Source organism: Mandrillus leucophaeus, unplaced genomic scaffold, assembly GCF_000951045.1.
Source record: "Mandrillus leucophaeus isolate KB7577 unplaced genomic scaffold, Mleu.le_1.0 Scaffold64, whole genome shotgun sequence".
NCBI classification, from domain to species: Eukaryota; Metazoa; Chordata; class Mammalia; order Primates; family Cercopithecidae; genus Mandrillus; species Mandrillus leucophaeus.
This window is the reverse complement of record NW_012106919.1, coordinates 2,152,744-2,161,649: the sequence shown is the minus strand read 5'-3', so window position 1 is coordinate 2,161,649 and position 8,906 is coordinate 2,152,744.

Genomic DNA, 8,906 nt, shown 5'->3' with positions numbered 1-8,906 from the left:
CTATCTTTCTTCTGAATTAATGAATAATGTATTATGTAGAAATGTCAAGCAAGTTTGTGCTGTTATTAGTGCTGTATAGGGTAGTGCTTCATGCAGTACATTGTAAATGCTTGAATTTGGATGCCTAGAAGGGTATGGCACTCCTTTCCCCCATACTGCTTACCATTTCTTATTGACTTATACTGGGCTAATTAACTTTTTCTTGGTCCTTAAATGCTTCTCAGTTTGAATCCTTGATTTAGATTAAACTTGATTGACAGAAGTTCAGGGAACAGACTTACAAAATATGAGTGTTTGCTTTCATTTTTGGTTCTCCTGGAGTAGGCAGCTCTGTGACAGAAGCTATTTCCCCTGATCAGTGAGAAGGGCCTTCAACAATTCTTAACTCTTCCAAGTTCAGATGTAAAAAGGCATATCCAGAAGTGCCACCTTCCATCTGTTCCATGTTCCAAGTTTTTCTGTGTGAGGATTCTCTTTTTCTATGACTGATAATATCTACCATATAGAGGGAAACCTTTATACCCTACCCACAGGGTATGGCCTTATTCCATGACTGCAAAAAAAATAAATAAATAAAATAATCGTATCAGAGTGCAATAACAGGTATAACATCTGAGCCCATGATTTGTGCAAAAGGTAAGACAGAGGGAGGGTAGGCAGGAAGGCGTCACTCTAATATGCAGCTCAGAAGTAGGTGTGGTAGCTACTGAACCTCACCTTGGCACAGGTGTCACAGGTGTTGTGTGGTGCAGAGATCCATGGCAGATTTGGGGTTCTCAGAGGTAACCACAAATTGAATTGTATGCTTTATTTAAGCCTCATCTTGCTCACCAGTGCAGCAGTATGAAGGTACAGGTAGAACACCCAGGTCTGGATCCCCAGGCAGATAGATACACAAAGACAGTCACTGTGATGTTAGAGGCCTCCTTCGCTGCATGCACCCCTTGGCTGAGTCACAGTAGGCTTGATGTGCAGCCGTCCAGTAATTCCAACTATCTGCTGCTGCTTTGGGTGAGGGCTTTAAAGTCCAGGTTCTCACACTGAATGATCTTATAGCATGGAATATGGGGACCAGGACACCCAGAACTTCCTAGAAATAGGCGACCAATTAAGCTGTTAGTTGGCTGGGCGTGGTGGCTCACACCTGTAATTCCAGCACTTTGGGAGGCTGAGGCGGGTGGATCACCTGAGGTCAGAAGTTCGAGGCTAGCCTGGCCAACACGGTGAAACCCCATCTCTACTAAACATACAAAAATTAGCCTGGTGTGGTGGCACATGCCTGTAATCCCAGCTACTTTGGAGGCTGATGCAGGAGAATTGCTTGAACCCAGGGGGCGGAGGTTGCAGTGAGCCAAGATCGCGCCACTTCACTCCAGCTTGGGTGAAACAGTGAAACTCCATCTCAAAAAAAAAAAAAAAAAAAAAAAAATTTAAGCTGCTAACAAAACCATGTCCCATCATCTTTGTCCCCAACTTAGCTGACTAGAGACTGATAACTACCCCAAATTCAGATAAGCTGGGGGTAGTTCTCTGTGGTGAATCTCTGGTTTCAATGGCAGCTTTCATGGCACATGCTTTCATAATGGTTGTTTCACTCTATTAACATAAAAGGAACCCAAAACAGGGTTTTTCTAAGTCAAGATGGCCTTAAATTCTATTGATTAGTCTCCTATGGTATTAATAGTTACAAATGATAATTTCTACTTGTGTATTTTTGGTGAAAACTAAAGGATGACTACATTTTTTCTTTTTCAGGCAGAGTCTTGCTCTGTTGCCAAGGCTGGAGTGCGATGGCGCGGTCTCAGCTCACTGTAAACCTTCACCTCCCAAGTTCAAGTCATTCTCCTGCCTCAGCCTCCCAAGTATCTGGGACTACAGGTGCCTGCCACCACATCTGGCTAATTTTTGTATTTTTAGTAGAGACAGGGTTTCACTATGTTGGCCAGGCCGTTCTCAAACTCCTGACCTCATGATCCATCCGCCTTGACCTCCCGAAGTGCTGGGATTACAGGTGTGAGCCACCGTGCCCGGCCGTGATGACTACTTTCTGATGACTCGAGACAATACTGATTATGTGACCTTGGGGACGTTACTTAACCTCTCTGTATCTGTATGTCTATAAAATGGGGATTGTAACAGTTCCTAGTTTATAGCATTTTTGTGAGGAATTAATGAGTGTTACTACATCTAAAGTGCTTAGAGCAATGCTTAGCATATGGTAAGTATTCCAGAAATCTTGGCTGTCATCAATTTACTATTGTTATTATTGAACTCCCCATCCCATTTGCCTAAAATACTTTACTAGAGATGGAAAGAAGAAAGGAGGGAAGGGAGGGAGGAAAGGAGGGAGGTAGGGAAGGTACTCATGGTTAGGACTTTTAGTAGCTAGGGGTCAAGGAAGAAAACAGGTCTGGCAAATACATAGGACCATCTCTAGAAAGAATGCTTCCTAGAAAAGATCCTAACCAGCGATGATGTAGGTTACAAAGAGCACAGGTCAAAACTATCCTCCTGGGCTAGCAAAGACAAGGAGCAGGAGTCAAGCCATATCAGATCAGAGTGGGAATTAGAATGACATAGATTGAGCCTCAGGTAATCTGGTTGAAAACAAATTGAATTCGAAGATAAACAGGTCAAAAAGGAATATTCTCAGCTGCTTGTTTTCCATATGGATTGTTTTGCCACCTTTAAAGTTTTAAAGCAGTACTGTCAGATTTTCATAAAATTTTAGGTATGTTTCAAACTTTTGTGCTTTTTAATCTAAATTAATTCTTAGATGATTATTAAGAAGCAATGTAAATGTCTCATTATCAAGCCATTGCAAATATATATATATATATATATTTTTTTTTTTTTATTTTTTTTTTTTTTTTTTTGAGACAAAGGCTTGCTGTTGCCCAGGCTGGAATGCAGTGTGGCGCGATCTCGGCTCACTGCAACCTCCACCTCCCCGGTTCAAGCAATTCTCTGCCTCAGCCTCCCGAGTACTGAGATTACAGGCGCCTGCCACCATACCCGGCTAATTTTTATATTTTTACTAGAGACGGGGTTTCACCATGTTGGCCAAGCTGGTCTCGAACTCCTGACCTCATGATCCACCCGCCTCAGCCTACCAAAGTGCTGGGATTATAGGCGTGAGCCATCACACCCAGCCTGCAAATATTTAAAAAGTAGTAAACAGTGGCCAGGCGTGGTGGCTCACACCTATAATCCCAGCAATCTGGAAGGCCGAGGCGGGTGGATCTGAGGTCAGGAGTTTGAGACCAGCCTGGCCAACATGGTGAAACTCCGTCTCTACTAAAAATACAGAAATCAGTCAGGCATGGTGGCGCGCCCCTGTAAGCCTAGCTACTCAGGGGGCTGAGGCAGGAGAATCGTTTGAACCCAGAAGGTGGAGGTTTCAGCGAGCCGAGGTCGCTCGCACTACTGCTCTCCAGCCTGGGCGATAGAGTGAGATTCCGTCTCAGTGGAAAAAAAACAGTATGCACAATATGATTCCTTAAGAAACATATATATGTGTATGTGTGTGTCTGTGTGTGCACAAAAAAATTCTCAAAGACCTACAGAAGCAGTAAAGTAAATCCCTGGCCACCAGAATAACTAAATATACAAAAAACCAGCAGTTGGAAACAATAATTTTTGACTCATTTGTCATGTTGAAGAAATTTTTATTGCAAACATTTTGTTTTCTAGCAAACTATTTTGACCATGTCATGTCATGTCAGTAGAGTGCCAGAGAAGTAACTGATTAGGATACTAAACTGGTGCGGGCTGGTAAGATAAGTGATAGGTCAAAACAGAGCAAGGAGAGCTGAAGAGAAATGGGGGAGGTCAAGGGAGGAGCTTAGAGTGCATCTCACGAATACTGAGTTAGTCTTTCTTTAAAGAATGGCAAAATTCACCCTACATCCAGACACAGGCCTTTGAAAGTAGGAGGACTACACCTGACATATAACCTGAAATTAGATGATGGTATTCTGAATGAGAGGGCTCTCAACTTTAAAAAAAAAGTTTTTAGGATTGACATTATCTTTACTCCAGGTATGTGCTTAGCAAACCCTTTCTTCAAACATGGTTCAAAAGCAAATCACATTTTCCATATTCCCTATTAAATTATTATATATTATGAGGGAGGGCAGTATTCTTAATGACAAAATATTGTGTTTAAAAAGAATCCTTTCCTAAAAGAAATCAGGAAGATAATTCCATTTACAATAGCTACACAAAAATAAGATACTTAAGAATAAACTTAACTAAGGAGGTTAAAGATCTCTAAACTGAAAACTATAAAACCTTGATGAAAGAAACTGAAGAAGACACAAAGGAACAGAAAGACATTTCATGTTCATGGGAGAATTAATATTGTTGAAACACCCATACTACCCAAAGTGATCTACAAACTACAGTCTCTATATAATACCTATGATATATTTCACAGAAATAAAAAAGACAGTCGGGCGCGGTGGCTCACTCTGTAATCCCAGCACTTTGGGAGGTCAAGGAGGTGGGATCACCTGAGGTCGGGAGTTTGAGACCAGCCTGACCAACATGGAGAAACCCCGTCTCTAATAAAAATACAAAATTAGCCAGGCGTGGTGGCACATGCCTGTAATTCCAGCTACTCGGGAGGGTGAGGCAGGAGAATCGCTTAAACCTGGGAGGTGAAGGTTGCAGAGAGCCGAGATTGTGCCATTGCACTCCAGTCTAGGCAACAAGAGTGAAACTCAGTCTCAAAACAACAACAACAACAACAACAACAAAAACAAATCATATGGAGCCACAAAAGACTCAAATAGGCAAATAAATCCTGAGCAAAAATAACAAAGCTGAAGCATCACAGTACTTGACTGCAAAATATACTACAAGGCTATAGTAACCAAAACAGCATGGTATTGGCATAAACACAAACACAGAGACCAGTGGAACAGAATAAAGAACCCAGAAATAAATTCATGCATCTATGGCCAACTGTTTTGCAACAAAGGTGCCAAGAAAGCACACTGGGAAAAAGACAGTTTCTTCAATAAATAGTACTGGGAAAACTGGAAAGTTACATGCAGAAGCCAAAGACTAGACCCTGTCTCCACCATATACACAAATCAACTCAAAATGGATTAAAGACTTAAATACAAAACTTGAAACTATGAAATTACTAAAAGAAAACATAAGGGAAATGCTTTACAACATCGAGTCGGGCAAGGGTTTTAAAATAAGATCTCAAAGCATAGACAACAAAAGCAAAAAATAGACCAATGGGATTATATCAAACTGAAAAGCTTTTGTACATAAAAAGGAAGCAAGTAACAAAATGAAGAGACAATCTCCAGAATGGAAGAAAATATAAGCAAACTATACATCTCACAAGGAGTTAATATCTAAAGAATATATAAATAACTTAATTCAACAATGAAAAACAAATTTTCTTGATTTAAAAGTGGGCAAAAGACCTTAATAGGCATTTCTCAAAAGAAGACATACAAATGGCCAACAGGTACATGAAAAAATGCTCAACATCACTAATCATCAGGCAAATGCAAATCAAAATCACAATGAGATATCACCTCACTCTAGTTAGAATGGCTATTAACAAACAGGCTGGGGCACGGTGGCTCATGCCTGTAATCCCAGCACTTTGGGAGGCTGAGGCAGGTGGATCACTTGAGGTCAGGAATTCAAGGCCAGCCTGGCCAACATAGTGAAACCCCATCTCTACTAAAAATACAAAAATTAGCCAGGTATGGTGGCACTTGCCTATAGTTTCAGCTACTCGAGAGGCTGAGACAGGAGAATTGCTTGAACCCAGGAAGCAGAGGTTGCAATGAGCCAAGATTGCACCACTGCACTCCAGCCTGAGTGACACGGTGAGACTCCGCCTTTAAAAAAAAAAAAAAAAGACAAAAGAAAACAAACGTTGGCTAAGATATGGAGAAAAGACAACACTCACACTTTTTGGTGGAATTACAAATTAGTACAGCAGCTATGGAAGACAGTCTTTAATCCATTTTGAGTTGATTTGTGTATATGGTGGAGACAGGGTCTAGTCTTATTCTTCTGCATGTGACTTTCCAATTTTCCCAGCACTGTTTATTTAAGAGACTTTTTCCCAATGTGTGTTCTTTGCACCTTTGTTGAAAATTTTTACCTCAAAACATTAAAAATAGAACTACTGTATGAGCCAGGAGTCCCACTAGTGGCTATGTATTCAAAGGAAATGAAGTCAGTTACATTGAAGTGGTATCTGCCCTCCTATGTTTATTGCAGCACTATTTACAATAACCAAGTTATGGAATCAATCCAAACATCTAACAGTGAGTGAATGAATAAAGAAAATGTGAGGCTGGGAACAGTGGCTCATGCCTGTAATCCCAGCACTTTGGGAGACTGAGGTGGGTGGGTCATTTGAGGTCAGGAGTTTGAGACCAGCCTGAGTAATATGGTGAAACCCTGTCTCTACTAAAAATACAAAAATTAGCCAGGCATGGTGGCAGGTGCCTGTAATCCCAGCTACTTGGGAGGCGGAGGCAGAAGAATCGCTTGAACCTGGGAGGCAGAGGTAGCAGTGAGCTGACATTGCATCACCGCACTCCAGCCTGGGGGACAGAGCGAGACTCAGTCTCAAAAAAAAAAAAAAAAAGAAAAAGAAAAAGAAAAAGAAAAAAAAGAGAAAATGTGGTACATATGGATAACAGAATATTATACAGCTGTAAAAAAGCATGAAATCTTGCCATTTGTGAAAATATGGTTAAACCTGGAGGACGTTATGTTAAGTGAAATAAGCCAGACACAGAAAGATAAATACTGTATGATCTGTGGAATCTAATTTTTTTAAAGTAAGAGTTTATATCCTACAAGCAAAGAGAACAGTGGTTATCTGAGACTAGAAAGGGGATAGGGGAAAGGAGGAGAGGGAAAGGCTGTCAACAGGTACAAAGTGACAATTAGATTGGAAGAATAAGTTCTGGTGTTTTATTGCACAGTAGGGTTGCTGTTAACAATAAGGTATTGTATATTACAAAACAGTAGGAGGTGAGAGATATGCTAAGTACCCTGATTTGATCAGTATACAACATTTGTTTGTATGGAAACACCAAACTGTAACCCACAATATGTATAATTACATATTATATATATGTGTATGTGTGTGTCTGTGCGTGCACAAAAAAATTCTCAAAGGCCCAAAGAAGCAGTAAAGCAAATCCCTCACCACCAGAATAACTAAACGTACAAAAAGCCAGCAATTACAATGAAAATTACAAAAAAAAAACCCAAAAAACATTTACAACGTGTCAATTAAAAAAAGAATCCTTTCCTGTATTATTGTTACTAAAATGGGCAAAATAGCACCTTCCTATTTATTACATCAGAGAAATGGTGAAGTAACTGAAAGAATGTAAGTTAAGTAGGTGAATTCTGGAGAACACACTGTAATTTTATCTTTCTTTTTTCAGATAAAGCAACAGAGCAACTTACTCAGCTTAAAGAGTACCTATATCATAATTTTTTGAAGTTTGCATTTGCATTTCTTATTGCATCACTAACTTACGAAGTTATAACTCTTACCTTGAAATCTTCCCAAGTTTTGCTCACTTAACAAGCTTGCAAACAACAGTCCGGCATTTTCCTGAGGCAAATTACCATAGCAGCATCCAGTCTATCAACCTTTAAAACAGAAAGGTGAATCCTAAGAATTTTGTGATAGTGATAAAAGCCAGTAGAAAGCACCAGGTCTTCTCTGGTTCTGATGTAATTATTCTTTTTTTTTTCTTTTTTTTTTTTTTTGAGACAGTCTCGCTCTGTCACCCAGGATGGAGTACAGTGGCACAATCTCCAATCACTGCAAGCTCCACCTCCTGGGTTCACGCCATTCTCCTGCCTCAGCCTCCTGAGTAGCTGGGACTACAGGTGCCCGCCACCATGCCCAGCTAATTTTTTGTATTTTTAGCAGAGACGGGGTTTCACTGTGTTAGCCAGGATGGTCTCGATCTCCTGACCTCGTGATCCGCCTGCCTCCGCCTCCCTCCGCCTCCCAAAGTGCTCGGATTACAGGCCTGAGCCACTGCGCCCGGCCTCATGTAATGATTCTAAAAGACCCCCATGACAAAATATTTTATCTTAAAGATTGTACTTGTTCTTTACACTTAAAGAAACTGAGTTTCTGATCATGCCAATCATTAGATGGGAGGCCTCAGACAAGTCTTTTAGCGTCCCTGGGCCTTAATTTCCGTTTCCATAAAAAGTCAGGAGTGCCTTAGATGATCTCCAATTTCCTCTCCACTCTGATTTCTCATCCTATGCTTCCTAGTTCATTTCTTCAATGTTGTGTGCCTCAAATCAGGAAGAAAATCTGGCAGAAGAGCAAGAATTTCACCTGTATTATTTTATTATTTTCACCAGCTCACTCACCCACCCTGTTTCTATTTTTCCACATAAGAGCCTTGGAGTTGCTTTTGATTTTTCCCTTTTATGTACTTTAGACAAATTATAACATTAATTCATAAATACTTATAGAACACTTTCAAAGTTTTACTAATTACTTCTTCTGCAGATACTGTCTCATTTGATTAACACAACAGTTTGGGCTAGTAGGTATTATTTTTAACTTATCTGGCGAGGAAACCAAAGCCCAAGAAAGTTTAGTGAGTTAACTGCCCAGAATAACACAGATAGCAGTTATAGGACCAGATCTTCTTTTTTTTTTCTTTTTTCTTTGCACTCTGTCACCCAGGCTGGAGTGCAGTGGCATAATCTCGGCTTACTGCAACCTCTGCCTCCTAGGTTCCCAGTGATTCTCCTACCTCGGCCTCCTGAGTAGCTGGGATTATAGGTGCGTGCTACCACGCCAGGCTAATTTTTGTATTTTTAGTAGAGACGGGATTTCTTTTTTCTTTTTTCTTTTTTTTTTTTTT